We start from the raw sequence: 10,141 nt of genomic DNA, 5'->3' as shown, positions 1-10,141 counted from the left end.
GCCGGGCTCTGGGGTTCCTGTCGCTGGCCGGCTTGGCTGCGTGGGGGCGGTGGTTCCTGGTTCCCTGGGCACCACACCTACCGTTTGTGGGTTGGGCTCTCGGGGAAGCTGGGGCCGTATTCTGGCTCCCACGCACACTGGGAGTCAAATGTATTGTACATACAAATTCACATATACTCACATACATACATACATACATACACACATACATAGGTACCTACGCTCCCACATACATATACAAATACAGTACATATTTACATACTCAAAGTTCGTACATCCACACGCACATTTATTGTACAAACATACACATACTGTACATATACATTCACTGTACGAACACATATACACATTCTGTACATATACAAGTACATTTGCATACACTCATGCACATAATCACGTTTCATCAAACATATATTAACGTTGTTGCCCTAGAGTAAACTGGGTATAACACATGGCACACTGACAAAGCTTAACCTATTGTTACTATAACAATCTACAAGGTTAATGTAGGTTGCTTCTCTTTCTTCCCCTCCATTTTTCTGCATTCTTTCGTATCTCAAGTTATCATTACGTATATGTATTGTTGCATTTGAACAACTGTATTGTTGATAATAAAGGTAAAGTATTGGTATTGTTCATTATCAATAGCGCTATTTCTAGTGGTATTTTTATTGCTCCATTTGTAGTGTTATAATGCTCATTGTCATTTCTGTATTCTTTTTTATTTTTGCTAACTGCTTCTTTGCTATCACTTTTACCATCATATTTGTACATGTCGTATTTGCTGATGTTGCTCTATTGTTGTTGTTGTTGTTGTTGTTGTGTTTGCTGTTGTTGTTTTTGTCTCTCTGTCTAATCCCCCTCTTGTCCCCACAATTTCTCCCCTCTGTCTTCTTTTTTTTCTCTTTCTATCCCCTCCTGCTCCGGCCCGGCTGCACCATATGATAATATAAGTACATTTAGTAAAGTCAAATACAAATAAGGCAACAAGATCCTCCACTTCTCTTTCGTAAAGTAAATCTGAACAGCCGATATGAGCATCGACATCAACTATATGATTTGCCTGAGAAGCTGGACAGGACAAAAAAAAAAAAAAAATGGAAAGGAAAGGAAAGGCCATGTAGCACAGTGGTAAAAATGCCCCTCTGCTTACTTTTTGGCAATGTGTTGCTGCCATTAAATTATAAGTTAGTGATTATGTGCAAAAACAAAATAACGTCTCTCAGTTCGAATATTGTGGACTCGAGTCACATGACTTGGACTCGAGTCAGACTCAAGTCTTGAATTTGATGATTTTAGACTCAACTTGACAAAATGTAAGGAGACTTGCAACTCGACTTAGTCTTTAACATCAATGACTTGTGACTTCACTTGGACTTGAGCCTTTTGACTTGACAAGACTTGCTACTTTCCCCAAAACCCAAAGATTAAAAAGTTATTCGGGAGCGCTCCGTATCTTTCATTGTGTGTCTGTCAGCGTGTGTGCTGCCTGTCAGTACAACATCCAATCAAATTAGATCCACGTTGTTTTCATCCCACAGCATTCATCCAATCAAATTGCAGGACAACCAACGAAGAAGAGCTGTCAAACAACGCGCCAGTGAGAAAAAATTCTGCCAAAGATAGTTTTGTTCGGGTATAAAAACTACGAGTCGGTCAACAAACAACGAATTGCAGTACGCAAAACATGCGGTTCGAAGATTACAGACGGAGACGCAACAATTTCTAACTTTGTTCGACATTTGAAGTTGCACAAAGAAGGGTAAGTTTTGAATGTAAGATAACGTTTATTGGCTAAGTAACGTAACTTTTATTTGTTTTATATGTATTTTTTATGTATGTCGCTTTGGATAAAAGTGTCTGCCAAATACTTAAACATAAACATATATAAACACCTGAAAGTCTTTATATCAGCTAAAACCACCAATCTGTTTCACTAGATTCAGAATAAAACCAAATTCTGTCTTACCCAACAATGTTAGTATTTGAATATTGTTACTTGAAGACTTATTCCTGGTTACAATTATACTGTAAAGAAATTCTTGTCTTATAATTTGCCTAAAATGAGAATGTATCATAATCAGTGGCGGCTGGTGAATTTTGTTTTAAGAGGGGCTGAAAGTTTGTAAACCAAACCCCTGTAGGGGAGTCATCCTCCCCCAGAAGATTTATTTGTGATGTTCACATACAAATATTGAAGATCTTTGCTCCTTCTCAACTCTGGTGGTAATATTATTTTCACAAAATACAACCAATAGTACGTTAATGTTAAATCTTACTTGTGAAAAGTAATCCCCCGATTCCTATTTTCAACAGTCCGCTCATTTGAGCAGAAAACGCTGAACACCAGCCCGAAATCTTTGTTTTCTACCTGTCAACTGTCAGTTTAGGCTGCTCGCGGGATCCTCATCACCACTTCAAGATCGCGTCACAGCAGCCAATGCTGCGTCTACCTATAAGATGTCTATGGTTATAACGTCCTTGCAAACACAGCAATCTGTTGCGTCCACTGCAGTCCGCTACCTTATTCATACTTTTTGTCAAGTGATTTTTTTAAGCAGGGTTTCATGAGGTACCTATACATAATGTTACGTTAGTCAATGTATCACACACAGTAACGTAACGTTAGTCAATGTTTCACACACAGTAACGTAACGTTAGACGGCGGTCAGCAGCACCGCGTATTTTAGCCACCTACAAAAAGACAAACATAGTCAAATAAAGGTCAGTTAAAATGTATACTATATTAAGAATATGTGTACATATTGCATAGGGCCCTGACATCTAAAAAGTACAACTCTGTTCATTGTTATGTTCATGTATTTGTTATGTTTTTCATGTGTACGCACACATAAACACACATACAGTATGAGATGAGATCAATGAGATAAGGTAAGAACAAGATAGAAACTGCTGTGGAACTAGTTACAATGCAATATGCCATGGAAATACAATGTTAACACTTTTGTGCAAATAAGTACAGTTGCACTTGTTTTTTCAAATGTGTTTATTCTGTAAAGGAATGAGTTACATGTTTAAAATGACTGGTTAATAGTGCTATTATGAAGTGCGATGTCAGCACTATTTTTTTCCTGCAATTTCAAATGCATTTGTTTTAATAAATAAATACAGCGTTTTAAAAGCATAGACAAACTGTGAAAATATATTAGTCTGTGGTTAAAAGGACTTGAAAGGACTCCAAACTCAAAATGCAGGACTTGGGACTTAATTTGAGACTTTCCAGTCTTGACTTTGGACTTGACTCAGGACTTGCCTGTCTTGACTCGGGACTTGACTCGGGACTTGAGGGCAAAGACTTGAGACTTACTTGTGACTTGCAAAACAATGACTTGGTCCCACCTCTGATCATTACTGCCACAAGTGGTAAAAAAGTGTATTAAAACTGAGTACCGATGCGGCTTATGTGTTTCTCAGCTGTGGTCCGTAGACGGCTGTGTTTTAGCTACTTCTAAATCACTAATCCTCGCCTCCATGGCGACAAATAAAGTAAGTTTCTTACAAGTATCATCCCTGCAGGACGAGGAATAGCTAAACATGTTTCACTACACACCGTAGCTCACCGGCGGCAAAATTTAAACAAACGCCATGGGTGGATCTACACCTGATCTCCACTGTAATGATACCAAAGTACAGGAGCGTATCTAGTCGATACTACTATGATTACGTCAATATTTTTTTGGCATTACAAAATCTTTTGTTTAAAAAAAAATTATATTATATTTATAAACTCAGGAAATACGTCCCTGGACACATGAGAACTTTGAATATGACCAATGTATGATCCTGGAATGACTTGGTATCGGATAGATACCCAAATTTGTGGTATCATCCAAAACTAATGTAAAGCATCCAAACAACAGAAGAATAAATGATTGTTACATTTTAACAGAAGTGTAGATAGAACATGCCAGTAGATTAATAATTCATTTTCTGCCACTTGTCCTTAATAATTTTGACAAAATAATAGAATGGAAAATGACACAATATGTTACTGCATATGTCAGCAGACTAAATTAGGAGCCTTTGTTTGCTTACTTAGACTAGACAGACTTAGACTTCCTTTTTATTGTCATTCAAATTTGAACTTTACAGCACAGATAAGAACAAAATTTTGTTACATAAGCTCATGGTAGTGCAGGATAAAAAAGCAATAAGGTGCATATATAAATAAATAAATATATATAAATAATATATAAATACATATATAAAATAAATAAATATATATAAATGATAAATAAAATGATAAATGGGTTGTACTTGTATAGCGCTTTTCTACCTTCAAGGTACTCAAAGCGCTTTGACACTACTTCCACATTTACCCATTCACACACACATTCACACACTGATGGCGGGAGCTGCCATGCAAGGCGCTAACCAGCAGCCATCAGGAGCAAGGGTGAAGTGTCTTGCTCAGGACACAACGGACATGACGAGGTTGGTACTAGGTGGGGATTGAACCAGGGACCCTCGGGTTGCGCACGGCAACTCTTCCACTGCGCCACGCCGTCCCAATATATATAATATATATATAATATATATAAATAAATAAATAGATTACTGTACAGATAGATATATTGCACTTTTTCACATGCGTCCACGTTAATGGATGTATGTTATATTGTCTTTTTTATTCCAGCGAGTTTTTCATTTTGGGGGGAGTTGAGGGGATAATTTAATTATGATGCGTTCAAGAGTCTTACGGCCTAAGGGAAGAAGCTGTTACAGAACCTGGAGGTTCTGCTTCGGAGGCTGCGGAACCTCTTTCTAGAGTCCAGCAGTGAAAACAGTCCTTGGTGGGGGTGGGAGGAGTCTTTGCGGATTTTCTGAGCCCTGGTCAGGCAGCGGCTTTTTGCGATCTCCTGGATAGGAGGAAGAGGAGTCCTGATGATCTTGGTTACTTACTACTAAAAGACAAATTGTCTAGTATGTTCACTATTTTATTTAAGTACAAACTTGCAATAAGAAACATATGTTTAATGTACCCTAAGATTTTTTGTTAAAATAAAGCCAATAATTCAATTTTTTGTGGTCCCCTTTATTTAGAAAAGTATCAAAAAGTACCGAAAAGTATCAAAATAATTTTGGTACCGCTACCGGTATCGGGACAACACTACATACCATTAGGGTATTTTTTTTTTCCATAGTTTCATAGTTAACCCAGAGTTGTGTATAAAGAGAGTATGACCAACTCGGTTTCGGTACATGATTGGTCAAAAGGCACTCACGTGACTATATGTCGCCATAACTGCTACTAATTTTGAGCTAATGCGCTGTTTGTGGCGCCTTATGGGTTAGTTTTTCGTTAGTTTTTCCATCCATCCATTCTACCGCTTGTCTCGACGTGTAAAAATGCCTTGTTGTGCAGCATGGATCTGCTCCGTTTGCCCAAAGTGTGGAAAAAATGTACATCACTTTCCCTTCAACCCGGAAAGAAGACAAGTTAGGGAAGTGAATGTTCGTCGTCAGCACTGGAGAGCTACCAATTACAGAGTCTTGTCCCAGGTAAACACACGACATTACGTCGACCTATTGTTCAGGAGAGAACACACAGAAGCTAATTTAAATAATAACAGGATAAATGAACACATTTAAGAGACAATATTTGAATCTCAGTAAAACTAAAAAAAAATGCAATTCGGTAACAGAAGAGAAAGTCAAACACAAATACAAATAGATTGAGTAAAAATTAACAGAGTAAAATAAAATAAAAATTTGGGTGCAAAAATAGATGATCAAATGAACTGGAAGTCTCATATAAAAATATACAACATAAAATGGCAAGAAACACATCAATAATGAATAAAGCAAAAGATGTTCTGGACCAGAAATCACCCCATTATTCCCTACTGCTTGCTTGAGTTATAGAAATATGGGGGAATAATTACCAATGTACACTACACATATTCACGTGCCATGCTACACGAAAGAAATATCAGTTAGAACAATACAGTGATTACAAGCAAACACCACAGTTTGACATTGTTCCCACACAAGTCATATTTTTTCTGTGATTGTGGGTCCAAAGCTCATGAAGATTTTGGTCAAATGAGGGGGAAAATTCTTTTGGGGGGTCATTTTGTGTATTTTGTGGTCACGAAACACTGCAGGAATGTAGCAGCAAAATTATACTTTGACGAAATAAAAGCATGTTTTATTGTCAGTTATTGTATAGAGTATGTGTAGATAGAACTATACGCAAGCGTATTATTTCAAAATATAGTAACAAGACCAGTTTGCTTCAACGCCACTTCCAATTTTCCTCGGGATGGATGTCATCATGCGCAGCCCCAAATCGGTATAATGTAAGTAATAATACTTCCTTTCCTGTCAAAAACTGCATGGAACTCCTTTATGTCCAAGTAAAATGTCCGGTTACCTTGTTATTATTTCCTATTCATTGTAACTACAGTGGAACCTACAAAGTCGAATTGCCGTCCAAAGTATTTGATAAAAGTACACTTGAGATAAAGATTATTTATGTGTTTAATATGTGTGTTTACTTACTATGGTATATTCATTATTTATTATGTATTTATTCACTGTTCTGTTACAGAGAACAAGGAAATGGGAAAAAATTGCTATGGTATGAAAAGGGGTAGGGTTAAATAAACTCAGCTTCTTCCTACTCCTTTTCGGACGTGCTGTAATGAAACAAGTGGAAATATGTGATGCATTACATTGTATGGTATGCATGTTCGAAATAAACTGAAACTGAACTGAACTGGATATTCTAGCCCAGTGTTTTTCAACCACTGTGCCGCGGTAGTGCCGTGAGATACAGTCTGGTGTGCCGTGGGAGATTATCTAGTTTCACCTAATTGGGTTAAAGATATTTTTTGAAAAAAAGTAATTATAGTCCGCAAATTATGTGTTCTTGTTGAGTGTCGGTGCTGTCTAGAGCTCGGCAGAGTAACCGTGTAATACTCTTCCATATCAGTAGGTGGCAGCAGGTAGCTAATTGCCTTGTAGATGTCGCAAACAGCGGGAGGCAGCGTGCAGGTAAAAAGGTATCTAATGCTTAAACCAAAAATAAACAATAGGTGAGTGCCCCTAAGAAAAGGCATTGAAGCTTAGGGAAGGTTATGCAGAACTAAATGAAACTGAACTGGCTACAAAGTAAACTAAAACAGAATGCTGGACGACAGCAAAGACTTACTGTGGAGCAAAGACGGCGTCCACAATGTACATCCGAACATGACATGACAATCAACAATGTCCACACAAAGAAGGATTAAAAACAACTGAAATGTTCTTGATTGCTAAAACCATACTTGCCAACCCTCCCAGATTTTACGGGAGACTCCCGAAATTCAGCGCCTCTCCCGAAAACCTCCCGGGACAAATTTTCTCCTGAAAATCTCCTGAAATTCAGGCGGACCTGAGTGACGTGTCGACAGCCTGTTTTCACGTCCGCTTTCCCACAATATAACAGCGTGCCTGCCCAATCACGTTATAACTGTAGAATGATGGAGGGCGAGTTCTTGGTTTCTTATGTGGGTTTATTGTTAAGCAGTTTCATTAATGTCCTCCCAGCGCGGTAACAACACACAACAACAGCAGTAACGTTTTCGTCTACCGTAAAGCATTTTGTTGTGACACTCTTAAACAGGACAATACTGCCATCTACTGTACATGCATATGTGACAATAGCATCTACAGCTTTTAGAGAGTGCAGTGCACAACTGCGCACACAACAAGGAGACGAAGCAGAATGCATCATCAGAGAGGGTGTTCAGCATGGTTAGAAAAATAGTGACAGAGAATAGAACAAGGATGGACAATTCAACCCTTAACTCAACAATGAGTAGATGAGTGTTATGTGTGTGTATATATGTAAATAAATGAACACTGAAATTCAAGTATTTCTCTTATATATATATATATATATATATATATATATATATATATATATATATATATATATATATATATATATATATATATATATATATAGCTAGAATTCACTGAAAGTCAAGTATATCTTACATATATACATTGGTGTTGCTAGGCCTATTTTAGGGGGGCTCAAGCTCAAGCTCAAGCTTCTTAAGCTCCCCTAAATAATTTGGTGTTAAAAAAAAATATATATATATTATTATTATTTTTTTTTTTTTACAAATACATGCCGACATATTCATTATAAAGTGGCCCGAATATGAGTTTAAATAAATAATCATATAACCTGTCATTATTCACTCAGTTTCCCCTCACTTCATAGCGTAAGGTAGAGAGCCCCTTTAGTGCGTCAGTATCCAATCCATTCCACTTGTTCATATAGAAAATGCCGACATCACTCAAAATCCAGTCCGCATCTTCTCTGCGACCTTGCTTGCGGTCTTTGGACTTGTTCATATAGAAAATGCCCACATCACTCAAAATCCAGTCCGCATTTTCTCTGCGACCTTGCTTGCGGTCCTGCAGGTGTACGAAGCACATTAGCACACAGCACTGCAGAACAAGAACGTGAACGGATGCAAAATGGACATAAGAAACTTTTTCAAGAAAGTAAGTATTCATCACTGCTTGTATTAAAATTTATTAGCTCCACTTTCATACTTGCCAACCCTCCCGGATTTTTCGGGATACTCCCGAAATTCACCGCCTCTCCCGAAAACCTCCCGGGACAGATTTTCTCCCGAAAATCTCCCAAAATTCAGGCGGACCTGAGTCCAGCCTGTTTTCACGTCCGCTTTCCCACAATATAAACAGCGTGCCTGCCCAATCACGTTATAACTGTAGAATGATGGAGGGCGAGTTCTTGGTTTCTTATGTGGGTTTATTGTTAAGCAGTTTCATTAATGTCCTCCCAGCGCGGTAACAACACACAACAACAGCAGTAACGTTTTCGTCTACCGTAAAGCATTTTGTTGTGACACTCTTAAACAGGACAATACTGCCATCTACTGTACATGCATATGTGACAATAGCATCTACAGCTTTTAGAGAGTGCAGTGCACAACTGCGCACACAACAAGGAGACGAAGCAGAATGCATCATCAGAGAGGGTGTTCAGCATGGTTAGAAAAATAGTGACAGAGAATAGAACAAGGATGGACAATTCAACCCTTAACTCAACAATGAGTAGATGAGTGTTATGTGTGTGTATATATGTAAATAAATGAACACTGAAATTCAAGTATTTCTCTTATATATATATATATATATATATATAGCTAGAATTCACTGAAAGTCAAGTATATCTTACATATATACATTGGTGTTGCTAGGCCTATTTTAGGGGGGCTCAAGCTCAAGCTCAAGCTTCTTAAGCTCCCCTAAATAATTTGGTGTTAAAAAAATATATATATATATATTATTATTTTTTTTTTTTTTTTACAAATACATGCCGACATATTCATTATAAAGTGGCCCGAATATGAGTTTAAATAAATAATCATATAACCTGTCATTATTCACTCAGTTTCCCCTCACTTCATAGCGTAAGGTAGAGAGCCCCTTTAGTGCGTCAGTATCCAATCCATTCCACTTGTTCATATAGAAAATGCCGACATCACTCAAAATCCAGTCCGCATCTTCTCTGCGACCTTGCTAGCGGTCTTTGGACTTGTTCATATAGAAAATGCCCACATCACTCAAAATCCAGTCCGCATTTTCTCTGCGACCTTGCTTGCGGTCCTGCAGGTGTACGAAGCACATTAGCACACAGCACTGCAGAACAAGAACGTGAACGGATGCAAAATGGACATAAGAAACTTTTTCAAGAAAGTAAGTATTCATCACTGCTTGTATTAAAATTTATTAGCTCCACTTTCATACTTGCCAACCCTCCCGGATTTTTCGGGATACTCCCGAAATTCACCGCCTCTCCCGAAAACCTCCCGGGACAGATTTTCTCCCGAAAATCTCCCAAAATTCAGGCGGACCTGAGTCCAGCCTGTTTTCACGTCCGCTTTCCCACAATATAAACAGCGTGCCTGCCCAATGACGTTATAACTGTAGAATGATCGAGGGCGAGTTCTTGGTTTCTTATGTGGGTTTATTGTTAGGCAGTTTCATTAACGTCCTCGCAGCGCGGCAACAACACACAACTACAGCGTCATGTTTTTGTCTACCGAAAAGCAGTTTGTCTGCCGTAAACAGCAATGTTGTGACACTCTTA

Source organism: Nerophis lumbriciformis, linkage group LG15, assembly GCF_033978685.3.
Source record: "Nerophis lumbriciformis linkage group LG15, RoL_Nlum_v2.1, whole genome shotgun sequence".
Taxonomy (NCBI): domain Eukaryota; kingdom Metazoa; phylum Chordata; class Actinopteri; order Syngnathiformes; family Syngnathidae; genus Nerophis; species Nerophis lumbriciformis.
This window is presented reverse-complemented; position numbering follows the sequence as displayed.